This window comes from Heterodontus francisci, chromosome 2 (assembly GCF_036365525.1).
Source record: "Heterodontus francisci isolate sHetFra1 chromosome 2, sHetFra1.hap1, whole genome shotgun sequence".
Classification (NCBI taxonomy): Eukaryota; Metazoa; Chordata; class Chondrichthyes; order Heterodontiformes; family Heterodontidae; genus Heterodontus; species Heterodontus francisci.
In genome coordinates, this window is record NC_090372.1 from 97132380 (window position 1) to 97146506 (window position 14127).

Genomic DNA, 14127 nt, shown 5'->3' on the forward strand with positions numbered 1-14127 from the left:
CTTTGCAGAACACCTCTGCTCAGTCCGCAAGCACGATCCTGAGCTTCCGGTTGCTTGCCATTTGAATTCACCATCTTGTTCTCATGCCCACATTTCAGTCCTCAGCCTGCTGCAGTGTTCCAGTGAGGCTCAACACAAGCATGAGGAACAGCACCTCATCTTCCATTTTTAGGCACTCTACAGCCTCCTGGACTCAATATTGAGTTCAACAATTTCAGACCATGAGCCCTATTATTTTTTTAAAATATATTTTCTTTTATTATTTATTTTTTAACCATGTTCTAGTCTTAAACTTTTTTTAATGTTTTTGCTTTTATACAGACGTGTTCATTATTCTGCCATTAACACTCTCTCTGGACTCATGCTTTGTTTTTCACTAACTATTTAGCACTCCATCTGCATTCTGTTCCATGACATCTGTCATTTAATCTTATTCCTCTCTGTCCTATCACAGACCTTCCTTCTAGCTCTTCTTCACCCCTCCCCCCTTTCAGTTATTCAAAGACTGTTACATTTCTAACTTTTGCCAGTTCTGATGAAGGGTCACACACCTGAAACATTAACTCTGTTTCTCTCTACACAGATGCTGTCAGACCTGCTGAGTATTTCCGGCACATTCTGTTCTCATTTCAGAGTTCCAGCATCCGCAGTATTCTGCTCTTATTTTAGATGCCTCTCAAATGTTGGATTTATGATTAAGAACTCCATTGCAGCAGGCTTCAGAACCTCCCATTGTTTTTTTTGCTGATAGACTCATATCCCTACGACTACCAATCCATTACAACTAGTTCGTCACCATAATCAGCAACCTACAAGGTGATATGGTGAGCAAAGGCAGCTTCTACTGTGACCTATACAACCTTCTACTGAAGGTTGACTCCAAGTATAAGCTCATCATTATTGGAGATTTCAACACAAGAGTTAGGTATGACCAACAGCATTGGCAAGATGTCTTGAGCAAACATGGCATTGGCAACTATAATGACAATGGTCATCTTCTGCCGGAAATTCTGCATAGAGCATAAACTCAACATCACTAATTCTCTATTCGAGCAAAAAGTCAGATCTAAGACCACCTTGAGGTGTCGTCGTTCAAAAGCACTGACACTTTGATACACAGAACATACTACACAGCAGAGTTATGCCTGGTGCTGATCATTAGCACGAACTAGCCTGTGGTTGGTGTAATGCTGCCTTCAGAATCAAACCATCACCCAAAAGGAAAGGCCCATAAACAAGGAAACTACAAGTCCATAGACTACCAAACACAAAAGCAGATTTCCTAAGCAAGCTTGAAGATAAACTCTGCTCAAACTGTATGCAGATATGGAGACATGAGATCCTTCTATGAAGCCTTGAGATCTGTATACGGCTCTTTCCACCAGGTGCAGGCACCACTAAAATCTTTGGATGGCACAATCCAAGATAGAGTCCATCTTGTACTGATAATCAGAACACTTTGAGACCCTATTTGGTGACCAGCAGATGGTGCAGGAGATGTCCATCATAAATATCTCCCAGAGGAAAGTGAAGTCTGAGCTGGATGAACCACCAACCCATGAGGAGATCAAGACCACTACAGCACAATTAAAATTACACAGAGCCCTGGAAAAGATGGGGTTCCAGATGAGGTTTATAAACAGATGAAAGGTCACTAACCTGAAATGTTAACTCTGCTTCTCTCTCCACAGATGCTGCCAGACCTGCTGAGTATTTCCAGCATTTCTTGTTTTTATTTTAGATGTGATCCTTGATAGATTTACAGATCTGTTTACAGCATTTTGGGAGAAGGGGACAGTGCCTCAGGACCTTTGAGATGCAGTGATTGTCTTCCTCTACAAAAACAAGGGAGAGAAATCTGTTCAAACGACAGAGGCAACGACTTACTCTCCATTGCAGGCAAAATCTTGCCCACATTGCTTCTAAATAGACCTGTTCTGACAAGAGCTGAAGCAAATCTCCCTGAAAGCTAGTGTGGATTTAGATCCAATAGGGGAACTACAGACATGAGTTTTGTGCTGAGTCAGATCCAGGAGAAGTATAAAAGGACAAAACATGAGCCTATATGTTACTTTTGTAACAGACTTTGGAAGATACTATCCAGATTGCGGTGTCCTCCAAGGTTCCTCATCATTCTCCATCAACTGCATGAAGGCCAGAAAAGTCAGGTCAAACAGAATGGAGCCCTCTGACAGCTTCCCTTTCTCCAAGAGTTTAAGCAAGGGTGTCTCCTGGCACTGACCCTTTTTTCTATTTTCTTCAGTATGATGTTTCAAGAGGCAGAAGGCAGGCATGACAGAGGGCATATACATCCACTTCCAAATAAACAGTCTCTTCAACCTGTGACGACTACTGGCATGTACCCAACCCACATTAGAGCTTATTGTGGACCTTCTGTTTGCTGACGATTGCGCCCTTCTGGCACATATGGAAGAGGCAAGGCAGCACATTGTAAATGGTTTCTTTGAGTGAGGACAAAGGCATTTTCTGCCTATTAGCCTAAAGAAAACAGAAGTGCTGCACCAACCATGGCCCTGAGGAAATTACAATCCACTGCAGGTCAACATTGACAGAGGCAACCTCAATGCAGAAGAACAGTTTACTTATCTAGATAGTATCATCTCAAATAATCTACTGTACAAGGCCAACATCTCCTTTGGACAGCTCTCGAAAATATCTGGCGAAACCATTCACTACGTCTTGTAGCAAAATTCAAGTAAACTGAGCGACTGTCATCACCACTCTCTTGTATGGGTCAGAATCATGGTTTCTGTATAGAAAACAAATGCGACTGCTGCAACACTTCCATCAATGCAGAACATCAGATGGCGGGACAACATCACAAACAATGAAGTCCTCAACAAAGCCAAACTGCCCAGCACTGAATGAATTCTGTTACAGTGCCAATTGTGCTGGGCAGGATATGTGTCATATGTGGAGGATTCCTGAATGCCAAAAGCAGTGCTTTATGGTGAACTATGCTCCATTAAGCAAGCTCAAGGTGCACCTCGCAAACGCTTCAAAGACCAGGTGAAAAGACAGTTCTCTCTGACTGACAGTGACCAACAGGCATGAGAGCAGGAGGCTGCTAACAGAGACAGCTGGTGTGCAACAACTAGGAAAACAAGCTACAAGTTCAAACCAAACAGATGTGAGGCTGCTGAAGAAAGGAGCAGATAGCAGGAGTCTGCATATACCAGAGACCCGCCAAACCAGGATTTCTTGTGCCCAACTGCTCAAGAGCCTGTAAATCAAGAATTGGTCTCTTCGATCATCAATGATCATGCCAACTACCACAGAGACAAGTCTTTCCATGATCATCACCTACAAAAAAATCTGCCATCATCATGAGGTCTGGGATCCACTTGAAGGAGTCAGCTGCGCTTGGGAATCCTTGAAGGGGAGCATTCAAGGGGAGCTGCAAAGATTGGAAGAATTCAATGGGTTGAGGAGAGAGATGGGGGCTTGAACCAATCCAGAATACATGGCCAAGCCTGAACATAGGCCCAAGTCTTAGTACTAGTTTATATCTGAGAGCAACCAGGCCCAGAAAAGAGCACTTTTATTGGCTAAGAGGAAAACAAAGGTGATATGCCAGAATGTGGAAGTGACAAGAAGCAGAAGGTACTCCTGAAACAGAAACAACAACTAAAAAGATTGAAGATCTATTTAGGCGAGGAGCAACAACAAAATGTATTTATGTACTGTTTTGATGTGAAAAAATATCCCAAAAGGTGCATGAAGAAAATAATTTGAAGATGAGAGAATAGGTAGGCCAGGAAGTATTCAAGGTGTGTGGGAAAGTGGCCTGGCAAGAACTTTGGTCAACAAGCCCCAGGAACAACGTGGGCTAAGCAGGCGAATAATCAGGTAACAAGGAAGCAGGTGGGCATACTAGCAGACTGAAAAGCACTTGATGGACAGCCTCGGCCAGAAAACCCTCAGTACAAACAAAAAGTGAGCAAGTAATTTGGGTTGCACTAGGGGTGGACAGCTCAGAAAGCACTGAAACAAAAAATGCTGAAAATGTATTATTTTGGGATCAGTTCACTGATTAAAAAAAGTCATAAAAAACAACTAAAGAGGTCAAATGTATTCCTATAGGAGCTACAAAATATTTAACTTTTTTCTGGATAACATACATCCTTGTTTTTGAAATCACTGCTTTCAAAGATGTCTCATGCAACAAGCATAGTCTCTAGTGACTTTGCATAAACTGAGCAAATATTCCATACAATCTTGACTGATGTTTGTTGGCTGTTCCTTTCTTGTAACTTGACATAATTAATGAGGCATTTCTAAACTATTTGCTTGCAAGCCACATTACCAAGTTTGTACAAAGAATACAAAGGTAACATTGCATTGCTGATTACATCTGTGTTTATTTTTTAAAAATTATGTTGCTAGATAAATGCATTTTATATCAGTAGTAGAGTAAGTGAACCCATCGAGCGACTATGCATTTACGACCTCTACCACAACAACTTGCATTTCTATATTGCATAAAATAGATCAGATTAACAGCAGAAAAAACTAAGTTAAAGAAGTTTAGCAAGGGAGTTCTAGAGGGTAGGAACAGATGGCTGAAAGCTGTGCCATCAAGTGAAGAATGGCAGTTATTCACAGGGTAATTCACAGGAGGCCAGAGTCAGTGACTGTAGATATAGGCAAAAGGAGGTTGCAGAGTTGAGTAGGGCAAGGCCATCCAGCAATTCTTAAGCAAGGACAAGGATATTAAAATTGGTGAAGTAGGAAACAGGGAGTCAGCAAAAGTCAGAAAGGACAAAGATGATAAGTGGGATTTAGGATAAAACACAATATTGATGATGGCAGAGTTTTGGACAAGTTAGAGTTTGTGATGGGAAGGCTTTCAGAAGGATGACAAGGAGAGCATTCAAGTAGTGCGTTTTGAGGTACCAAGAGTGTGGATGAGAGGATAGAACTATAAAGGGGAGGAAGTTTTGCTACAGCTATACAAAGCCCTGGTTAGACCACATCTGGAGTACAGTGTAAATTTGTCAGAACATTACCAGGGTTCTAAACATTAGGTTAAGCGGAGAAGTTACGTAAAGTAGGCTTGCATTCGCTGGAATATAGAAGGTTAAGTGGTGACTTGATGGAGGTTTTAGGATGTTGAAACAAATTGATGTGATAGAGAGAAGCTTTTTCTGCTTGTGGGTTGGGGGGGGGGGGCGGGGTGGGGGGAGAGTCTAGGACAAGGGGATATAACCTTAAAATCAGAGCCATTCAGGAGAGAAGCATGTTACGACTAGATGGGGAGGATCACAAGGTTCCTCTTGTCCTTCCTCTTATTTGACCGTAAAACGGTTTAATCCTTTTTAAACAGTCTATGTGCTTTCCACTTCAGTGAGTGTTTTACCTTTTACCTTTACTGTGATGGTAAAAGAACCAATTGGATTGCTTTTCTTGACTTTAAACGAGAAAGAGATGACTTTATTGGCGGTGGGGGGGGGGGGGGGGGGGAAGAGAATCTGGGTATCAGAGTGGGAGGAACAGGGTACAGAACCAGGGAGGTGGGGGGGAGAAAAGAGGGCCTGTGAGGAAACTGAGAGCCAGGGAGGGGGCAGGGGTAAAAAGAGAGTCGGGGGGGGGGGGGGGGAGGGGGAAAGAGAGCCGGGGAGGGGGGGTGGAGGGAGGAAAAAGAGCCCGGGAGTGGGGGGGTGGGTGGGGAGAAAGAGAGCCGGGGGAGTGGGGGAGGGGGGGGGGGAGAAAAAAAAAAGAGAGCTGGGGCGAGTGGGGTGGGAAAGAGAGCCAGGGAGGCAGGCGGGGGGTGGGAAAGAGAGCGCTAGGGAGGGCATTTTTTTTTTATTCATTCACGGGATGTGGGCGTCGCTGGCCAGGCCAGCATTATTGCCTATCCCTAATTGCGCTTGAGAAGGTGGTGGTGAGCTGCCTTCTTGAACCACTGCAGTCCATGTGAGGTAGGTACACCCACAGTGCTGTTAGGGAGGGAGTTCCAGGATTTTGACCCAGCAACAGTGAAGGAACGAAGATATAGTTCCAAGTCACGGTGGTGTGTGACTTGGACAGGAACTTGCAGGTCGTGGTGTTCCCATGCATCTGCTGCTCTTGTCCTTCGAGGTGGTAGAGGTCGGGGGTTTGGAAGGTGCTGTCTAAGGAGCCTTGGTGTGTTGCTGCAGTGCATCTTGCACACTGCTGTCACTGTGCGTCAGTGGTGGAGGGAGTGAATGTTTGTGGATGGTGTGCCAATCATGTGGGCTGCTTTGTTCTGGATGGTGTCGAGCTTCTTGAGTGTTGTTGGAGCTGCACCCATCCAGGCAAGTGGAGAGTATTCCATCACACACCTGACTTGTGCCTTGTTGATGGTGGACAGGTTCTGGGGAGTCAGGAGATGGATTACTCGCTGCAGGATTCCTAGCCTCTGACCTACTCTTGTAGACACGGTATTTATCTGACTACTCCAGTTCAGTTTCTGGTCAATGGTAGCCCCTAGGATGTTGATAGTGGGGGATTCAGCGATGGTAATGCCATTGAATGTCAAGGGGAGATGGTTAGATTCTCGCTTGTTGAAGATGGTCATTGCTTGGCACTAGTGTGGCGCAAATGTTACTTGCCACTTATCGGCCCAAGCCTGGATATTCTCTAGGTCTTGCTGCATTTCTACACAGACTGCTTCAGTATTTGAGGAGTCGCGAATTGTGCTGAACACTGTGCAATCATCAGTGAATGTCCCCACTTCTGGCCTTATGATTGAAGGAAGGTCATTGATGAAGCAGCTGAAGATGGTTGGGCCTGGGACACTACCCTGAGGAACTCCTGCAGTGATGTCCTGGAGCTCAGATGATTGACCTCCAATAACCACAGCCATCTTCCTTTGCACTAGGTATGACTCCAACCAGCAGAGAGTTTTCCCCCTGATTCCCATTGACCTCAATTTTTCTAGGGCTCCTTGATGCCATACTCAGTCACATGCTGCCTTGATGTCAAGGGCAGTCACTCTCACCTCACCTCTTGAGCTCAGCTCTTTTGTCCATGTTTTAACCAAAGCTGTAATGAGGTAAGGATCTGAGTGGCCCTGGCAGAACCCAAACTGAGCATCACTGAGCAGGTTGTTGCTAACCAAGTGCTGCTTAATGGCACTGTTGATGACACGTTCCAGCACTTTACTGATGATTGAGAGTAAACTGATGGGACGGTAATTGGCCGGGTTGGACTTGCCATGCTTTTTGTGTACAGGACAAACCTGGGCAATTTTCCACATTGCAGGTTAGATGCCAGTTTTGTAGCTATACTGGAACAGCTTGGCTAGGGGTGCGGCAAGTTCTGGAGCTCAGGTCTTCAGTACTATTGCCGTAATATTGTCAGGACCCATAGCCTTTGCAGTATCCAGTGCCTTCAGTTGTTTCTTGATATCACGCGGAGTGAATCAAATTGGCTGAAGTCTGGCATCTGTAATGCTGGGGACTTCAGGAGGGGGCCGAGATGGATCATCAACTCGGCACTTCTGGCTGAAGATTGTTGCAAATGCTTCAGCCGTATCTTTCACACTGATGTGCTGGGCTCCCCCATCATTGAGGATGGGGATATTTGTGGAGCCACCTCCTCCTGTTAGTTGTTTAATTGTCCACCACCATTCACGACTGCAGAGCTTAGATCTGATCCATTGGTTGGGGGGGGCAAGAGAGCGCCAGGGGATTGGGGGGGGGGAAGAAGAGACAGCCAGGGAGGGGCAGTGGAGAGCCAGGGGTAGGGTTGTGGGAGAGCCAGGGAGGGGCTGGGGAGGTGGGAGAGGCGGTGGGAGGAGGCAGGGATGGGAGAGAGCGAGGGTGGGGGGGAGAGTGAGCTAGCCCGTGAAGGCAAGCAGGTCCGGGCGATCCCGAGAGCAAAAGCAAGCATGCCAGAGAAAAGAATGCGCGCGAACGAGACACCTTCTGGCTTCTGCACATATTGAGTTACTGACTTGTCAGCTTGTCCAAGGGAAACTCCCTGCTTTCACAGAGATGAATAGGCAGTCATGTGACTGTCTCAGTGTCTGCTCTAGTACCTTCTAATGAGATTCAAGTTTAGGAATATCACTTTCGCAAGTCGCATCATGTCAATGTGTGCCCCTGGAGGGTTTGCCCTTTCAATTTTAATGCCCCAGGATGGCTTTGAACGTCTTGCTAATGAAAGCAATCTGAGGTAGCTCAATCAATCGGGCAAGCCATTGTTTTGGGTACAGGCTAATCAGACACGTGCCTTCACTTTTGATGCCTTGCAATGTGCAAGGTTTTCAAATGCAAATAGTGGCAGCCAATTTTAGCTCTGCCAAGTCTTCGTAAAAGTTGTCTGTCATACTCTAGCCTTCCTACGTTTAATATAAGTTTCCTATTGATGAATTAAAATTCCTCATATGGCATAACATTTTCTTAACAAGTATAAAAAACCTCTTTGCACAAAGGGTGGTAGAATTGTGGAAATCATTCCCATAAAAAAGCAGTCGATGCTAGCTATAATTAATCATTATAAATCTAAGATCAATAGATTTTTGCTAGCCAAGGATATTAAGGGATGTGGAGCAAAGGCCAGGTGGATGGTGTTAGAATACAGATCAAACATGATCTCACTAAATGGCAGGCTCTCGGGACTGAATGGCCTATTCCCCTATACAGGTTTCAGTGATGGCTAGAATGTGGGCTTTGAAACTCAGGATTAACAGGAAATCAAGGTTGCACATTATCTGATTCAATCTGAATGAACAGAGTTCAGAGGCAATGGAGTCAAGAGCTATGTTGCTGAGTTTTTAAAGGGAGTCAAATTAGATGGTTTAGATCTCCTGTGTTCAACTGGAGGCAGTTATGGTTTATTCCTTATTTTATGTGAGATAGGCAGTTTAACATGGGGGTTGCTGAGGGTAGTGGTGGAAATAAATCAGGCTGTCATGAAAATATATATGAAAATTGACCAGCGCTGTGGATAATGTCTCTCGGGGCAGCATGCAGACAAGAAAAAAAGAGGGCGTCAAGCATGAGCCCTTGAGTATGAAAATCAGGTGAGGTACAGAACAGGCTGCCAATTCACGATCACCCTTTTTTCACCTGGTAATAGTTATAATTACCTCCACTGCCTTTCAGCACTAACCTGTGTGGTTGGTTTTGGAAAACACAGACTGGACACCTCAATTAATGCAGCCTTTTGTAGATTAATCCTGTATATTACTGATTATCAGGAATAAACTGAATCACCTGTACATCAATGACCTAGTTAAAAGCAGTCAGGATGGATTCAGAAGATAAGATCCTGCCTGATTAATCTCAATTTATTTGAGGAAGTGTTAACCCAAGAGTACTGTGATAAACATTGGGAGTTGATTAGCTCAGTTGGCTAGTATGAGATGCAAAAAGAGGCCACCAATGTGGGTTCAATCCCTGGACTGGCTCTGGTAGTTCATGGAGGCCTACCTCCTCGCCTTGTCCCATGCTTGTAGTTCATGGAGGCCTACCTCCTAGCCTTGTCCCATGCTTGTGGAGTGGTGCCCCTCAAGCTATACATCAACAGTTTATCTCAAATGGGAGAGATGCCCATGGTCCTTTGGGACTATAACAACAACTGTGGTAAGTCCTACAATATAGGCTGATATTCCAGTGCAGTACTGAAGAAGCATTACATTGGCAGCAATGCAGTCTCTCCGATGAGATGATGCAGAGTGCTGCTGGAGGGCACAGAGTGTTAAGAAGGAATTGAGGGAATTCAGTAAGGAGGGAAACTATAAAGTAAGAAAAAAGTAATTGAGTGTAAAGTGAGAGTTTGGTGAGTGAGAGAGGGGTTCCTTTCCTTTTTTCAGCTCCAGTAGTTGCCTGTCTCTGATACAGAGGAAGAAGCTGGTTGGTGAGTAATTGGTAAGTTCTTTTCCTGCTCAGCGTGATAAAAAGTTTTCAAAGTTATGTTATGGTAGGTTAGCTTTGCTAAGTGGAATATACGTGCTGCGGTACGTGGGAAGTCATGGACGCACCACGTGTCCCAGACGAACATATTTGCAGCAAGTGTCACCAGCTGCAGAAGCTTGAACTCTGGGTTTTGGAACTTGAGCTGGGGCTAGAGTCACTGTTGTACATCCATGAGGCAGAAGACTATGTGAATAACATGTTTAGGGAGGTGGTTACACTGCAGGTTAGGAGCATGCAGGCAGTTAGGGAATGGGTGACCACCAGGCAGTCTAGGAAAACCAAGCAGACACTGCAAGAGTCCCCTGAGTCCATCTTGCTTGCTAATCAGTTTTCCATTTTGGATACTGGTGAGAGTGATGGTTCCTTGGAGGAGTGTAGCCAGAGCAAAGTCCATGGCACCATGGCTGGCTCAGCTGCACAGGAAGAGAGGAAGAAGAGTGGAAGAGAAAGTGATAGGGGATTCGATCATCAGGGGATCAGACAGGTGTTTCTGCAGCAGTAAATGTGACTCCAGGATGGTGTGTTGCCTCTCTAGTGCCAGGGTCAAGGATGTCATGGAGTGGCTGTGGGACATCTTTCTGGGGGAGGGTGAACTGCCAGTGGTTGTGGTCCACATTGGTACCAATGACATGGGTAAGAAGAAGGATGAGGTCCTGAAAGAAGATTTTAGGGAATTAGGGAGGAAATTAAAAAGAGGACCTCCAAAGCAGTAATCTCAGGATTACTCCCAGTGCCATGTGTTAGTGAGCAAAGGAATAGGAGGATTGATCAATTGAACACGTGGCTGAAAAATTGGTGTAGGAGGGAGGGCATCAGATTTCTGTGGCACTGACACTGGTTCTGGGGCTGGTGGGACCTGTACCAGATGGACCGGGATCAGAATTACCATCCTTGCAGGGAGATTTGCTGGTGCTGTTGGGGAGGGTTTAAACTAGCTTGTCAGGGGGATGGGAGTGTTAAGTTATGAATCTTTGCAATTTTCTACCCCAGAGGGCTGTGGAAGCTCAGTCATTGAGCATGTTTAAAGCAGAGATTGACAGATTTCTAAATACATATGACATAAGGTGATATGAGGATAGTGTGGGGGAAAAAGGCATTGAAGTGGATGATCAGCCATGGTCGTATTGAATAGCGGGACAGGGTTGATGGGTTGAATGGCCTACTCCTGCTCCTATGTTCCTAAACCAAAGTGCCATTTGTCCTCTCCGGTGGACATAAAAGATCCCATGTCAATATAAATCTATTAGCAAGGGAATTCTTCCTAGAGTCCTGACCAATATTTTATCCCTTAACCAATATCACAAACCGGTTTTCTGGTCATTATTACATTGCTATTTGTGGGGCTGCTGCATTTCTTACATTAAAACAGTAACTATACTTAAATACTTCATTAATTGAAAAGTGCTTTGGAGTGTTGAGGTCATGAAAGCCACTATATATGTGCAAGTCTTTCTTTCATTTTTCTAATGATGTGGTGTACCTCAACTTCCAAAAGTCTCTTGATAAGGTTGCACATGAAAGGTTATTAATTAAATTCAAATCTGTGGATATTCAGAAACATTGGAAATGGATAAGAAGCTAGCTGAAGGAAATGAAATAAATATTCTTTAGAGGAGTATATTTAACTGTTGGTAAAGTTACTGATTGGAGGGCCTCAAAGTCAGAGGCACAAAAAGAGGCTATGTGGCTCTCTGCCAATCAGTCCCATCCTTGGTTTTATCCCCATAGTCCTGTACATTTAATTCCCTCAAGTGCCCATACAATTTCCTTTTGAAATCATTCATCATTAAACCACCAAATCCTTTAACCATGCCTTATCACCTCCAGGCTCAACTATTTCAATGCTCTCCTTGCTGGTATCCTATCCTCCACCCTCAAACTCTTAGTTTAGAACAGGATCTGTTTAGCAATTAAGTCATAAAATCACTACGGCACAAAGGATGCCATTCAGCCCATCGAGTCTATGCCAGCTCAACATAAAGGATTCCAGTTAATCCCATTCCCTGCTGTATCTGCGTAGCCCTGCAAGGTTTTTCCCTCAAGTGCCCATCCAATTTCCTTTTGAAATCATTGATAGTCTCCGCTTCCAGCACTTCCGGAGGCAGAGAGATCTAGGTCATTACCACATGCTGTGTAAAAACATTCTTTCTCTCATTTTCTCTGCATCTCTTGCCCAAAACCTTGAATCTGTTCCCCCTAGTCCTTGTACCATCAGCGAATGAGAACAGCTTTTCTTTATTTACCCTATCTAAACCTGTCAGAATCCCGTACACCTCTATCAAATCTCTCAATCTCCTTTGTTCAGAGGAAAAGAACCCCAGCTTCTCCAACTTAACCTTGTAGCTAAAATCCCTCATCCCTGGAACCATTCTGATAAACCACCTCTGCACCCTCTCAAGGACCCTCACATCCTTCCTGAAATGTCGTGACCAGAGCTGGATGAAATACACTTGTTGTGGCCTATCAGAACTTTAAAAAGCTTCAACATAACTTCCCTGCTTTTGTACTCAATATGGGCGGCGCAGTGGTTAGCACTGCAGCCTCACAGCTTCAGGGACCCGGGTTCGATTCTGGGCACTGCCTGTGTGGAATTTGCAAGTTCTCCCTGTGTCTGCGTGGGTTTTCTCCGGGTACTCCGGTTTCCTCCCACAATCCAAAAGACTTGCAGGTTTGTAGGTAAATTGGCCATTATAAATTGTCACTAGTATAGGTAGGTGGTAGGGAAATATAGGGACAGATGGGGATGTTTGGTAGGAATATGGGATTAGCATAGGATTAGTATAAATGGGTGGTTGATGGTCGGCACAGACTCGGTGGGCCGAAGGGCCTGTTTCAGTGCTGTATCTCTAATCTAATCTGAACCACTATTTATGAAGCCCAAGATCCCATATGCTTTGCTAATTACTCTCTCAATATGTCCTACCACCTACGAAAATCTATACACAAGAACCCTCTGTCCCTGTAGACTCTTCAGAACTGTACCATTTAGCCTGTATTATCTCCCTGTCCCTTTTTGCAAAATGCATCATCTCATACTTGTGTTTTAAATTCCATATGCCATTTGTCTGCCCATTCTGCTCACCTATGTTCCATTACAATCAAATTATATAAGAATAAAAGAAACAGCAGGAGTAGATCAGGCCTGTTGAGCCTGCTCCGCCATTCAACATGATCATGGCTGATCTTTGGCTTCAACTCTACTTTCCCACCCGCTCCACATATTCCTTGCTTCCCTGAGACACCAAAAATCTGTGTCAGCCTTAAATAGATTCAATGATGGAGCATACACTACCCTCTGGGTAGAGGGTTCCAAAGATTTTGCAACCCTTTGCGTGAAGAAATTTCACATCTCAGTCCAAAATGATCGTCTCCTTATCCTGAGACTGTGCCCCATGTTCTAGAATCCTCAGCCAGGCAAACAAACTCTGCGTCTACCTTGTCAAGCCCCTTCAGAATCTTGTACGTTTCAATTAGATCACCTCTCGTTCTTCTAAACTCCAGAGAATATAGAGCCATTTATTCAGCCCATCATAGGGAGCAATTTAGTGAGCCTTCGCTGTACTGCCTCCAGGTCAAGTATATCTTTCCTTTTTTAAAAAAAAAGGGTACTCCAATACCCTTACAATAAAGGCCAATATGCCACTTGCCTTCCTAATTGCTTGCTGTACCTGCGTACAAACTTGGTGTTCCTTGTACAAGTACACTCAAGTCCTTCTGAATATCAACATTTACAAGTTTCACGTCTTTTAAAAAATATTCTGCTTCTCTATTCTTACGACCAAAGTGAATAACCTCAAAATTCCCCATATTGTACTCCATCTGCTACCTTATTGACCACTCACTTAACCTGTCTATACCCGTTTGCAGCCTATTTGTGTCCTCCTCATAGTTTACTTTCCCACTTAGCTTTGTATTGTCAGCAAACTTTGATACATTATTTTGACTCTTCGCCTAAGTCATTATCATCCTTTCTGCCACAGTTCTAAGTTTGATATCATTGGCAAATTTTGAAATTTTACTCTGTATTCCAAGATCCAAGTCATTTATATATATCAAAATACAGTGGTCCCAGCACTGAACCTTGGGGAACACCACGGTTTACCATCCTCCAGTCTGAAAAACAGCCATTTACCACAACTCGCTGTTTTCTGTCCTTAAGCTAAATTATTATTTAACTGGACACCAACCCTCCTATTCCATGAGCCATCCTTTATCGCAA

The 14127-nt window shown here is 44.3% G+C and overlaps 1 protein-coding gene across 1 annotated transcript in view; it reads left to right on the forward strand.

Annotated features, from left to right (window-relative positions):
- The first annotated feature begins 3059 nt into the window (after positions 1-3059).
- Positions 3060-14127, forward strand: part of macc1 (MET transcriptional regulator MACC1) — a 90819-nt gene continuing 79751 nt past the window's right edge. The window contains exon 1 of the mRNA XM_068009103.1: positions 3060-3870. The gene's annotated coding sequence lies outside the window, so the exon portion shown is untranslated. The remainder of the gene's footprint in view (positions 3871-14127) is intronic.